We start from the raw sequence: 9,823 nt of genomic DNA, 5'->3' as shown, positions 1-9,823 counted from the left end.
TACTATTCCGAGTAACGATCAAATATCTTTAGCTTCTCGACGTTGCGATGCACCGCCGCTATGTTCCTAAGCTCCTCGAGTGTGAAAAGTACAAAGTTGCAGAGGTCGGCGATTTTTCTTTTGCCTTTGCATAGCCGCCTCCGCCGTGATTAAGGCTGTGCTGTGATCCCAACGATTAGCTGGCAACACTATAGGAAACCCAACGCTGGGAGATAATGTGTAGGAAGTCGCTCGGGTGGGCAGGGGCTCATACATCGACCCGTTCCCTTTGGCTCCTCGTTAATAATATTCAGCGGCGTAACGCCCACATGTTTGGACAATGTGCAGACAGGAAGTGTATGAACAAGCGCCCAGGCGAGGCATCAAAAACACACTGTGGATTATAATTATAAACATCACACAGCAAGCATCCGATTAGCAAAGACCAGATCAAATAAAGCAAATCCTGCTCTTAAGATGTTAAAATGAAGTCAACGTTTGCCCTTTTTTTAATGAGTCTTCTTAAAGATGATCATGGTAGAGCCGACCTCGTCATTCTCTGACTCAATGATAACAAAGCAATGAATCACTCTTGTTAGTTTTTTAGTGATTGCCTTTGCGTAGCCTTTTGGCGCTTTACTAACACCTGATGAACAAGCGATGCCATTGGTCAGCAGCTCCGGTTCTTGGGTTCAGGAGTCAGGTTTAAAATTAGCGGTCGGGAGTCAACGTTAGAAGTTCTAGTCGGGCTAAATGTTTAGAATTCGGATACCCGTGATGCATTCGGGGTGATCGTCACCCGTGACCCCGCAGGATAAACACTTGAAGAAAATGGATGGTTGGTCCGTTGTTCTTCCAGCTCACTGACTCATGTGACAGTGAATCAGCGCCGAATCATGCTGTTCCCACCGCTCATCCGGCTTCGAAGGGGTATACGCGCCGCCCATCTGTTGTTATTTGAACACCCACTGGCATCGTCGTGCATCCATTACGGTGATTCGCAATTTAGTGCTGCCAAAGCTCTAATACCCCCGCTTAAATGTTTGCTTTTGCCATTCCCGGGAACAGGTCGGCGTCCCTCTGGGGGGAACTGATCTAATTGGTGTGAAACACAAGTCGAGGTAATGGAACATGTGACTTTGACCTAGCTTGACGAGTGTTCCCGGCGGAGAAACCGCACCGAAGCACAATTGACACGCACCCTAATGAGCCCCTCCTCCTACAACAACCGCCTCTGACAAACAAAGAAGGGCCTGGAAAGAGAGTCTCAAAGTTGGACCCTGAAATAGAGGATAGATTGTAAGGCCACTTTGAGCCCAAGACTTGAAATGACTTGACTAATAGAGTCGTCAGCACGGAACAGATGCGCACATGAAGCGTCTTCATTATTGTGCATAACGAGGCAACAGACAGAGACTTACCTGCTCATGAAAAGCAAGTGATGTCAAAATAAAATTACAAGCCAATCATACAGATCATTTCGGATCTTCCGGAAAAAGAAATTTAGTGATGAAAGTCAAATTTACAAACCTTAGACGACAGAATTTAAGATGTTGCTTGATTGAAGATTTTGAAGTTGTGAGAACGAACAACGGAACCAATGGCTTTGTAAAAGTAGACTTTTAAATCTTTCCTTCTGGAGTTGGGAATAGTTTATGTTGTTGTCACAATCTGTTGCCATTAACATCGACAGAACGTTATTCGGAAATAATTTTCAATTGCTAATTTAGGACGCTGGGAAACCTCGAATTTATGACGCTAACATTGACCAGTGTTAGCGTTTATTGGCTAGCAGCTAAGCTAATAGGCTGTGGACTACTTTTCAAAGGAAGTTTAATAAGTGAAAATGACTCTGCACACTCTTGCTGAAAACCTGACACGGAATAGCAATAAAAGTCGGAATGAAATAATAGTTTGAGGAATGTAATTTGCATCCATTCCAAGTTGATAATATCCTAGTAAGGCAAATAAAGCGCCGCATTACTTCGGAGTTACCAAAGCATGATGAGTGTATGTGCCATCAAGTGAACATTTGCTGTTTTATATTTAGCATTTGTCCCTCTGTTGACTTTGTGCTGGTGCGCCTCCAAGCGCAATGGCCAATCTGCTGTGCATCAATATTGTGGCATCTTCTTTCCTCTTTGCTTGTTTAAAATCTTGCTGACAGAAAACAATCTAAAAAGGGACAATCACAACGGCCGGGTGATTTTATTTTCGTCCTTCCATCCTGTTTGAGGGAATTATACAAAAGACCATTCGTAAATGGAATGTGAATTTCTATTATTTTACTCGGGCATGAGATTGGCTCCTGAGACATTATTTCCGACAAAGCGAGAAAGTCAATAATAGGTGCTGCGGCTCCTTCCAAAAAACACAGGAAAGAAAAAACATTTTCTCTTGTGGCCATTTTACAACTTGTGTTTACTAGATGTCCTTGCCAATTTTAAATGCTGATGCAGACACCCGCGATGCTGTATTCATAAATTAGACACCTTTTAGTCAGCAGTTTGACTATTTGTGACAAGAAAGTGAGCACATGAAACTTATTGTGACCACCCGGTGACATCCCTTGTGTGTGAGTCTGTTTTTCCATCCCAGTCTTGTCTTTGTCTGATCTTCCTTTTCCCCCAAAGTTGCGTTAGCGCTCTTAGATGATGTCCTCCGTTGACAAAAAGCATCTGTTTGTTCCTAGCACACGTTTGAACCTAAAGTTGTGCGTGCGTGCGTGCGTTGTTTTGACACTCTTGTCACGCACGCTTTACTGGGCCGTGGCTTTTTTTTTTTTTTTTTCACGTGGAGTTGCGGCTGTGCGGGAATAGAATGCATCATCAGGTTTGACAATATCACGCCGTCCCCGAAGACAGCGAGCATCCGACGTGCGCTATCGTTGTCGTCTGATGACTTTTAATTAGGACTGAAAGAAGGTTTAATCATTACAACAGGTTGAGTCATATTTGTTTTTGGAAATAAACTTTCTATCGTAGAGGAAACCGCTGAATATAGTTTGGAAAATAAGGTGAATGTTGTGTCGTCCCCGTCCCCCCCCCCCCCCCCCCCCCGCCATCAAAATGTCCTCATTTCCAGCTTGGTTTTAGACTAATGATGTCATGAAGGAGCCAGCAGCCAACAGATGCGATTCACAGCAGTTTAACCTCTCTGTCCTGTCGCAAATAAATCGCCGTATCTGATCAATGCTACACTTTCATCCATCAGCGTGAACACTCCCATGCACGGTCATTAGAGCCATTTCCTGTGTGGCTATTAGCGCCAGCTGACCAAAGACTGGAAATGCTTTAATAAAATCACTTTGCTGCCTGCCTGCCTTGCCTGCCTGCTCACTTGTTTTCGCCGTCTCCGCATGTGGCCCGGCGATACCGAGGTACACATGTAACGCCTTCCTTCTGTGTGATTCATCTGTGTGACTAACTTCTGGAACACATCAAGAGAACTGGGCTATGAGGGGCATGGTCTGATGCCTAATTTTAGATGAAAAGGGGAGCAAGGCATGAGGTGGGGGCGGGGGAACCCCCGAACGCACTTCACCAATGACGACTATCGGCAGCTCTGTTTTTTCTCCATCTTTGGCTGCCTCCTGTGAGGATGTGTTTGCCGAGCCACTAGGGAGAGGCTATACCGGGCTCTGATCTTTCCCCGCCGACTGATGGTACGGCAGCGTCGCGGGAGGCTCGGCTGTTCCCGCTGCAACGTTAGTGACAAATGTACTCTTTGATAAGGACCGCGGCGCTAAAGCGGCAACATCTGGAAGCAGATGCCTGCAACACGTGAAAGGCTCTCTCGGTGGGAGTAGAGTACTTTAATGGGTGCTCCCCCCAAAAAACTGTTTAGGGTTCAGTGGAAGACTGGTTTGAGTACTGATGCTAACTCAGAAACAATATTTGGGGCGACCTGTGAAGACAGAACAAAAGAGGTAGAGTTAGCAAAAGTGTTGTCGTAGTTACTTGAGTTTGAAAGTTACTTAACTAATGACTTGATTTCAAAATGACATCAGGCTACTTGATTTATTTCTAACATAAACGAAAGCCAAATTTTGCTACGCTCACAAGTTGAATCGACTTAGCAGTTAGCAACATTAGCAGTCCACCGATTGCTTGCCTTCAGTGGCACATTGCCACCAATGACACATCGCCCTTGAGTCCCTTTTTTTTTTTTTTAAATCCGTGGAGATCATTTTCGTACTCAAAGCCCACTCAGCGTACCGCTCCGACTTTGGCCGCAATTCCCCGGAAAAATCCTCATATTGATCAACCCGGATAAAACGGAGAAATCGAAACGTCCCGATAAGCATAGATAACATGCTTTTAATAAACCTCCAATTCCCAAATCAATCCGAATTAAAGTATTTGATTACCAGTTTCCTAGCAACGCAAAGACCACGGCCATCTGTTGCTTGTCCAGGCAGACGAAGCGGCACTGGCGTAGTCAGCGGGGAGGAATTCCACCACATTTTCAATCTTTCAAGCTCTGCTTTTTACTTACACCAGGCAAAAAATTGATGGAATTTGTGTCTACAAAGCAAGCCCACTAAAAATGTTTCCCAGAGTGCATTCTCTTCAATAATTCACCGTTGGACCCAAGGAAAAAAAAATTGAATATTCATACAGACAAATGTCCCACTCTATTCCAGCCGGGCCCTGGGAGGGAAGCCGGGAAGATACTCGTCGGGCAAGTCGGCCACGGATACGCGCGGTATCCGAGCGCGGCGACGACACCTGTGGGAAGGCCGGCGAGCGGCTCGTTTATCAATACTGCATGCCCGCAGCGACCGATGATATAGTGCTGCCTTACAAGCCAAATGACGATTCCACATGAGGAAAAACACACTCACCATACAAGTTATGGATTGACCTTCACCTTCCTCCGTGATGACATCACGATTGAGCTGAGTCAAAACGCGCTTCTATTAAGGAATCATTTGAAGGGCTTCTTTTTTTTCTAGAAACGTGTTTGTCGACACGCTCCGACGGCAGCCTCGATGAAGCAAAAGACTTTTAATAAACCCTAAAAAAGATTGGCGGCCAAAGCCAGGAAGCTTTCAGTTTTATTACAATAATTGTCCGCCCCAGGAATATCGGTCTGACGATTGAATTTAAGACGAGCAAACTCCAGCGAATTTCATTTTATGGCAAGATTCATTAAAAATGTGTTCACACACACACAAAGGCTTCCTGGCCAGTCTTTCATTTATATTTCATCGACTTCACTTTTCATCATGCCATAAATCCTCTTGGCTAGTAACAAAGTGCCGCGTTTAAGTATTTAGCCTCATTTGCCCTCGACATTTTCTTAACAACAGTGTAAAATGGCAGGAGGGCCCATAAAGACAGAAAACAGCACGTTTGTTGCCATCAATCAAGCATGTCAATTAATGCGACAGTAGACACCGTTCACCCAATTTCATATTGATCTGCCAAACTGGGGATGAGGGCGTTTGTTTGTTGAACCCTTTTTCATTTCAAGTCCTTAAAATGATCAATTTATTGTCGGCCATGTGGTTCAGATTGGATAAATTTCCCGAGCACTGCTCGGACTTTGTCCAAATACGGGCCTTGAAAAAAATTGCCCACACAATGGCTGCTTGAAACCAAAATGGCATCGTTCTTGTTCAATTTTCTTGAGATTTTTAAAAGCCATGGTTGATCTGTAGGGAGATTTTTGTTTTTCCCCCAAAAAAATATTTTTCATGGAAAATCCTCGCAATGATCAAACCATGTTCCTCTCAAATTTTATTCACCACCCGTGTAGGACAATTCAGGCAGATTAAGTTAGTCTTACTTCAAACCAAATTTATTTTCAACATCAAGCATGTCAGCCTCTAAAAATGTCTGCAAAACCTCCCAATTGCAAATCAGTATTCATATTTTTACACCATACAGCTTGCTCATGTTTCATAACTCCACGCACTGCTTTGAAGTGTGAACTCGAGGTACACCTTCGCTTAATACTTTTTTTTCGGGGGGGGGGGGGGGGGGGGGGGCGATTAGGCAAGGCAAGATGTTCTTGAAATTCTAACTCCTCCTCCGAGTCTCGTCTTCTTTCCTCAAAGGCAAAGTGAGACGCCCAAGCCAAGTGTTTAGCTGTGCACTGCAGCACCATGTGTGTGCGTGTGTGTGTGTGTGTGTGTGTGTGTGTGTGTGTGTGTGTGTGTGTGTGTGTGTGTATATATAGACCTCGTACGCATTACTGTTTTGCTATAATTAGCAGCGAGACTTGCACAGGCCTCTCTTTTAATGAGCTACGCGACATGAATAAAAACAGTGAAATGCACCTGGTTTCAATCTCTCTCTCTCTCTCTCTCTCTCTCTCTCTCTCTCTCTCTCTCTCTCTCTCTCTCTCTCTCTCTCTCTCTCTTTCTCTCTCTCCCCCTCTCTCTCTCTCTCAAAATGATCATCAAACATCAACGTTCAGTTCAATCTTATTCTATATGACTTTTTTCGCATCTCCCTCTACCAGATTGCCTAGTTCGAATCAATCAAAGTCGAATGAGCCCTAGAAATAGCCCAATTTTCTTTAAAATGGCTGACTTCCTGTTCAATATCAAGTTGTTGAATCTTTTTCCTGCATCCTGCCAGACATGTCCACCCAGTCCAAACTGGTGTCATGAGGCTTTTTTTTTTTTTTTTTTGTCTCTCCAACTTTTCTGGGAGCTGTACTGACATACATTTAGCATAACTGTGTTCTCGGCTATACTGCATGAACTTCCTCCAGCAGCACTTGCTTGTTTGCATTGTCTTTTGTCTTTTTTCCCCTTCCACTCTATTGCTCCCCCAAGCCCACCGCTTGCATCATCTCGCCGGTCGGTATTAAAGGGGCAAAGCGACCCCCTTTGGAATCCCTCAATGGGCGTTATTAGTAGTCTGTGGGGAAATAAAGTGACCCATCTGTGGAGGTGCTGATGACGGGGGGTGCGTCCTGGGAGGGATTAACTACTGACACATGGAGCCTGTACTAAGTAGATGTTGGAAAGGCGCCATCTATGCATACAGGATAGGTGCAAGGTTTTTTTTCATCACACACACACACCATATAGTGGCTTCTTTGCATCTTTATTAAATTTGTAGTGGGGCCACATCTGGTGACTGACACCCTCAGAACAAAAGCCGGAGGGAGGAGGGTGGGCGTCGGTGGGCTTGAAACACGGCTCGGAGTATTAATGTGCGTGTGCACGCGTCGAGCATCTGTCACCGTCTAATTGGAGGGTGTCAGGTGCGGGCGCGCGGGGGCCGCAATCCGTCCACCCACCACATGAATCGACAAGACATCTTTATTTATTATCACGCCGACGACCCCGAGGTTTGTGGAACCGTACCGGGTCTGGCGGTGGACTGTTTTGAGTGCACATGCGGCGAGTTCAAGCCAAAGCAATGGTAGCAGTTCCGTTCTGCTGTCAGTCAGGTTTGTGCTCACTCGTGCAAACCTTTACAAAAATCCGCCAGCCCAGTTCGCACGGCCCGTTGACAAACAGCCGACGAAGGGAAGCCTCAGGTTCCTTCCACAGCAGCGAGGTAACAAGGACAAGCGAGGCCGATTAATGAGGCCAACTAAGTGGCTTGGCAGAGCAATACAACTCACCCTTCTCACTCAATCTGGCGTGCCTAAATTACACTTGAATGACTAGATATAGTGTCGGGCTGGAAATAGATCGCCCGTGATGAGAAGCGAGACAAGATAATGTAACGTCACTCAGCGCAAATCGGGTCTCGTTGGCTTCCTGGTCCGCAAATAGAATTCTGCCAACGGAGGAAGATGTTCCGACCAAGGATCGATACACTCTCGCTCGTCCTTGCAGCGTTTGCAGCATTTCCTTGATCGGGTACGCGCCAGGTTAGCGTGGACGACCTAAACTTTCGTCCTGCTCTACTGTCACAATTCAGCAATCAAGTATCCAAACAAATTTCTCAATGATCTTTTTCTGGGTGTTGAATAGACGCTTAAAAGCACAAAGTGGCCGCCTCCCTTCACAATGGAAATTGAATAGTATCCATTATTGTTCACAAACAGGCATTAAAGACTTTGTAGCGCTTAGCAAAAAAAAAAATAGCAGCGACATTCCCTCACATTTTGACTACGCCGACGCTGTTCCAAGCAAATGGCTTAATCAATGAATAAGTAAATAGTGTGCAGCATCTGTCTGTTAAACACATTTGATTCAACCTCCTGCCAGCACGCCTGAGTCAATCTTTCTCCGTATGGCGGCAAACATGCCGGCAAGCTGCTGTCACTCACCGACCGGGCGCCGGCTCCAAATGGACCCGTGATGAATATTCTGTGTCTGCCCAGAGACGTTTTGAGTGGCAGCCGCTGCTCGCTATGTGTCCGATCAAGGGAAAAGACCAACAAGGCAGATTTGGCTGGGGAGAAGAATTCAAATGAATGGGAGAAATTATGGAATCGGCATGCGCTGCAAGGTGTGAGGATTCATCATGAGTCTGAGTGCAAAGCCATGGCACTGTTAAAATTGCATTTTTTATCATAAGGCCAATACTTCAAACACATCATCAAGTTTCACCATTGGCATGTCCCAGTAGACCCACAAAAAAAAAGCCTCGCCCGAAAAGACACAGCAAGTCTGCTGTTTGGCTTCGAATCAGTTCTTTTGCTCATTTTCAGTGATCCTTCAAAGACAAACAAGTCTACTAAATCAAGTCCACAAGATTAGAGCCAATTTTTCATCAGAACATAACTTTTTTAGTGAGAGGTTTATTTGGACGATACCCAGAAATCAAAGGCATAAGAAAACATGCCTGAAAAGGCACATCAAGTCTGCTGTTTGCTTTCAGAGCATTTCTAGAGGTCCTTCGGAGACGGTCTGAAGATTTATCTAGCAAGCGTGAAACAAAAATGTATGATGCTCAATGATGCATCAGATGGAGCTGAGCACAACTTCAAAATTTGATGGCTCACCGCAAAACACAACAGACAGTAAGTCAGCTCCATAAACTCTGCCAGATTTACTTGGGAACATGAAATTTGATAAACAATCCACCAAAAACTAACGTGGTTGTTTTGTCCATATGCAAGGTGTCTACAAAAAATCCGTAAATAGACCACCAAATGTTAAACAGGTCTACTAGACAGATGGGTAGCGCTAACTTGCTAAACAGTTTGTTGCAAAATTTCCTAACTTTCTAATAAAACACAAAATTTGAATAAGTCAACTCCATCGCCAGTTTCGCCGATCTTGACCAAACAACAAATCCCGTTCCAAAGAGCCCCCTACAGGCAGAAATGCACAAATACAATAACAATTTCCAAATGGAGATCTTATTATAGGCGATGTGATGTGAAAACGTGACAATTAATCATCCAACTTTTTCCGTTCGACCCTAAATCCATCATGTTTCCGAGACGTTGCGTAACACGCATATGCAATCCAGCTGTCGAAATATTAAGTGATGGATAAGAGATGCCACTAATTACAAATCACGCCTCCCAAGCATTACGAACCATCTGTCTGATTTAAAACATCGACACGAGTTCTTCAAATCCAAAAACAGCTTTATTAAGTCCCTTTTTTTCCCTGTGTATTTTTGTGTCTCTTTGGTCTCTTGGTGCAGAAAATAGCTTTTTGCCGGAACTTTGATTTTAGTTTGCGTCAATCAAAAAAAAAGTTTGACATATTTGTTGAGTTAAGATGAGCAGGAAGGCAAAGAAATGGAAAAAGTGACTTTAATGACACGGGAAAGGAGATAGACAGCAAATAAGTATAAAAATACCACTTGATTGTGAGTGACTCGATCTTTCTCACTCATGTGGAGCCTGTGAAAACATCGCACTTAAGGTCATTTAAATATATTGCAGAGGATAATTTAATTAGCGCTGTTAA

The sequence above is a fragment of the Syngnathus scovelli genome, chromosome 17 (genome assembly GCF_024217435.2).
Source record: "Syngnathus scovelli strain Florida chromosome 17, RoL_Ssco_1.2, whole genome shotgun sequence".
Classification (NCBI taxonomy): domain Eukaryota; kingdom Metazoa; phylum Chordata; class Actinopteri; order Syngnathiformes; family Syngnathidae; genus Syngnathus; species Syngnathus scovelli.
The sequence above is the reverse complement of the archived record's forward strand: the minus strand, read 5'-3'. Positions refer to the sequence as shown.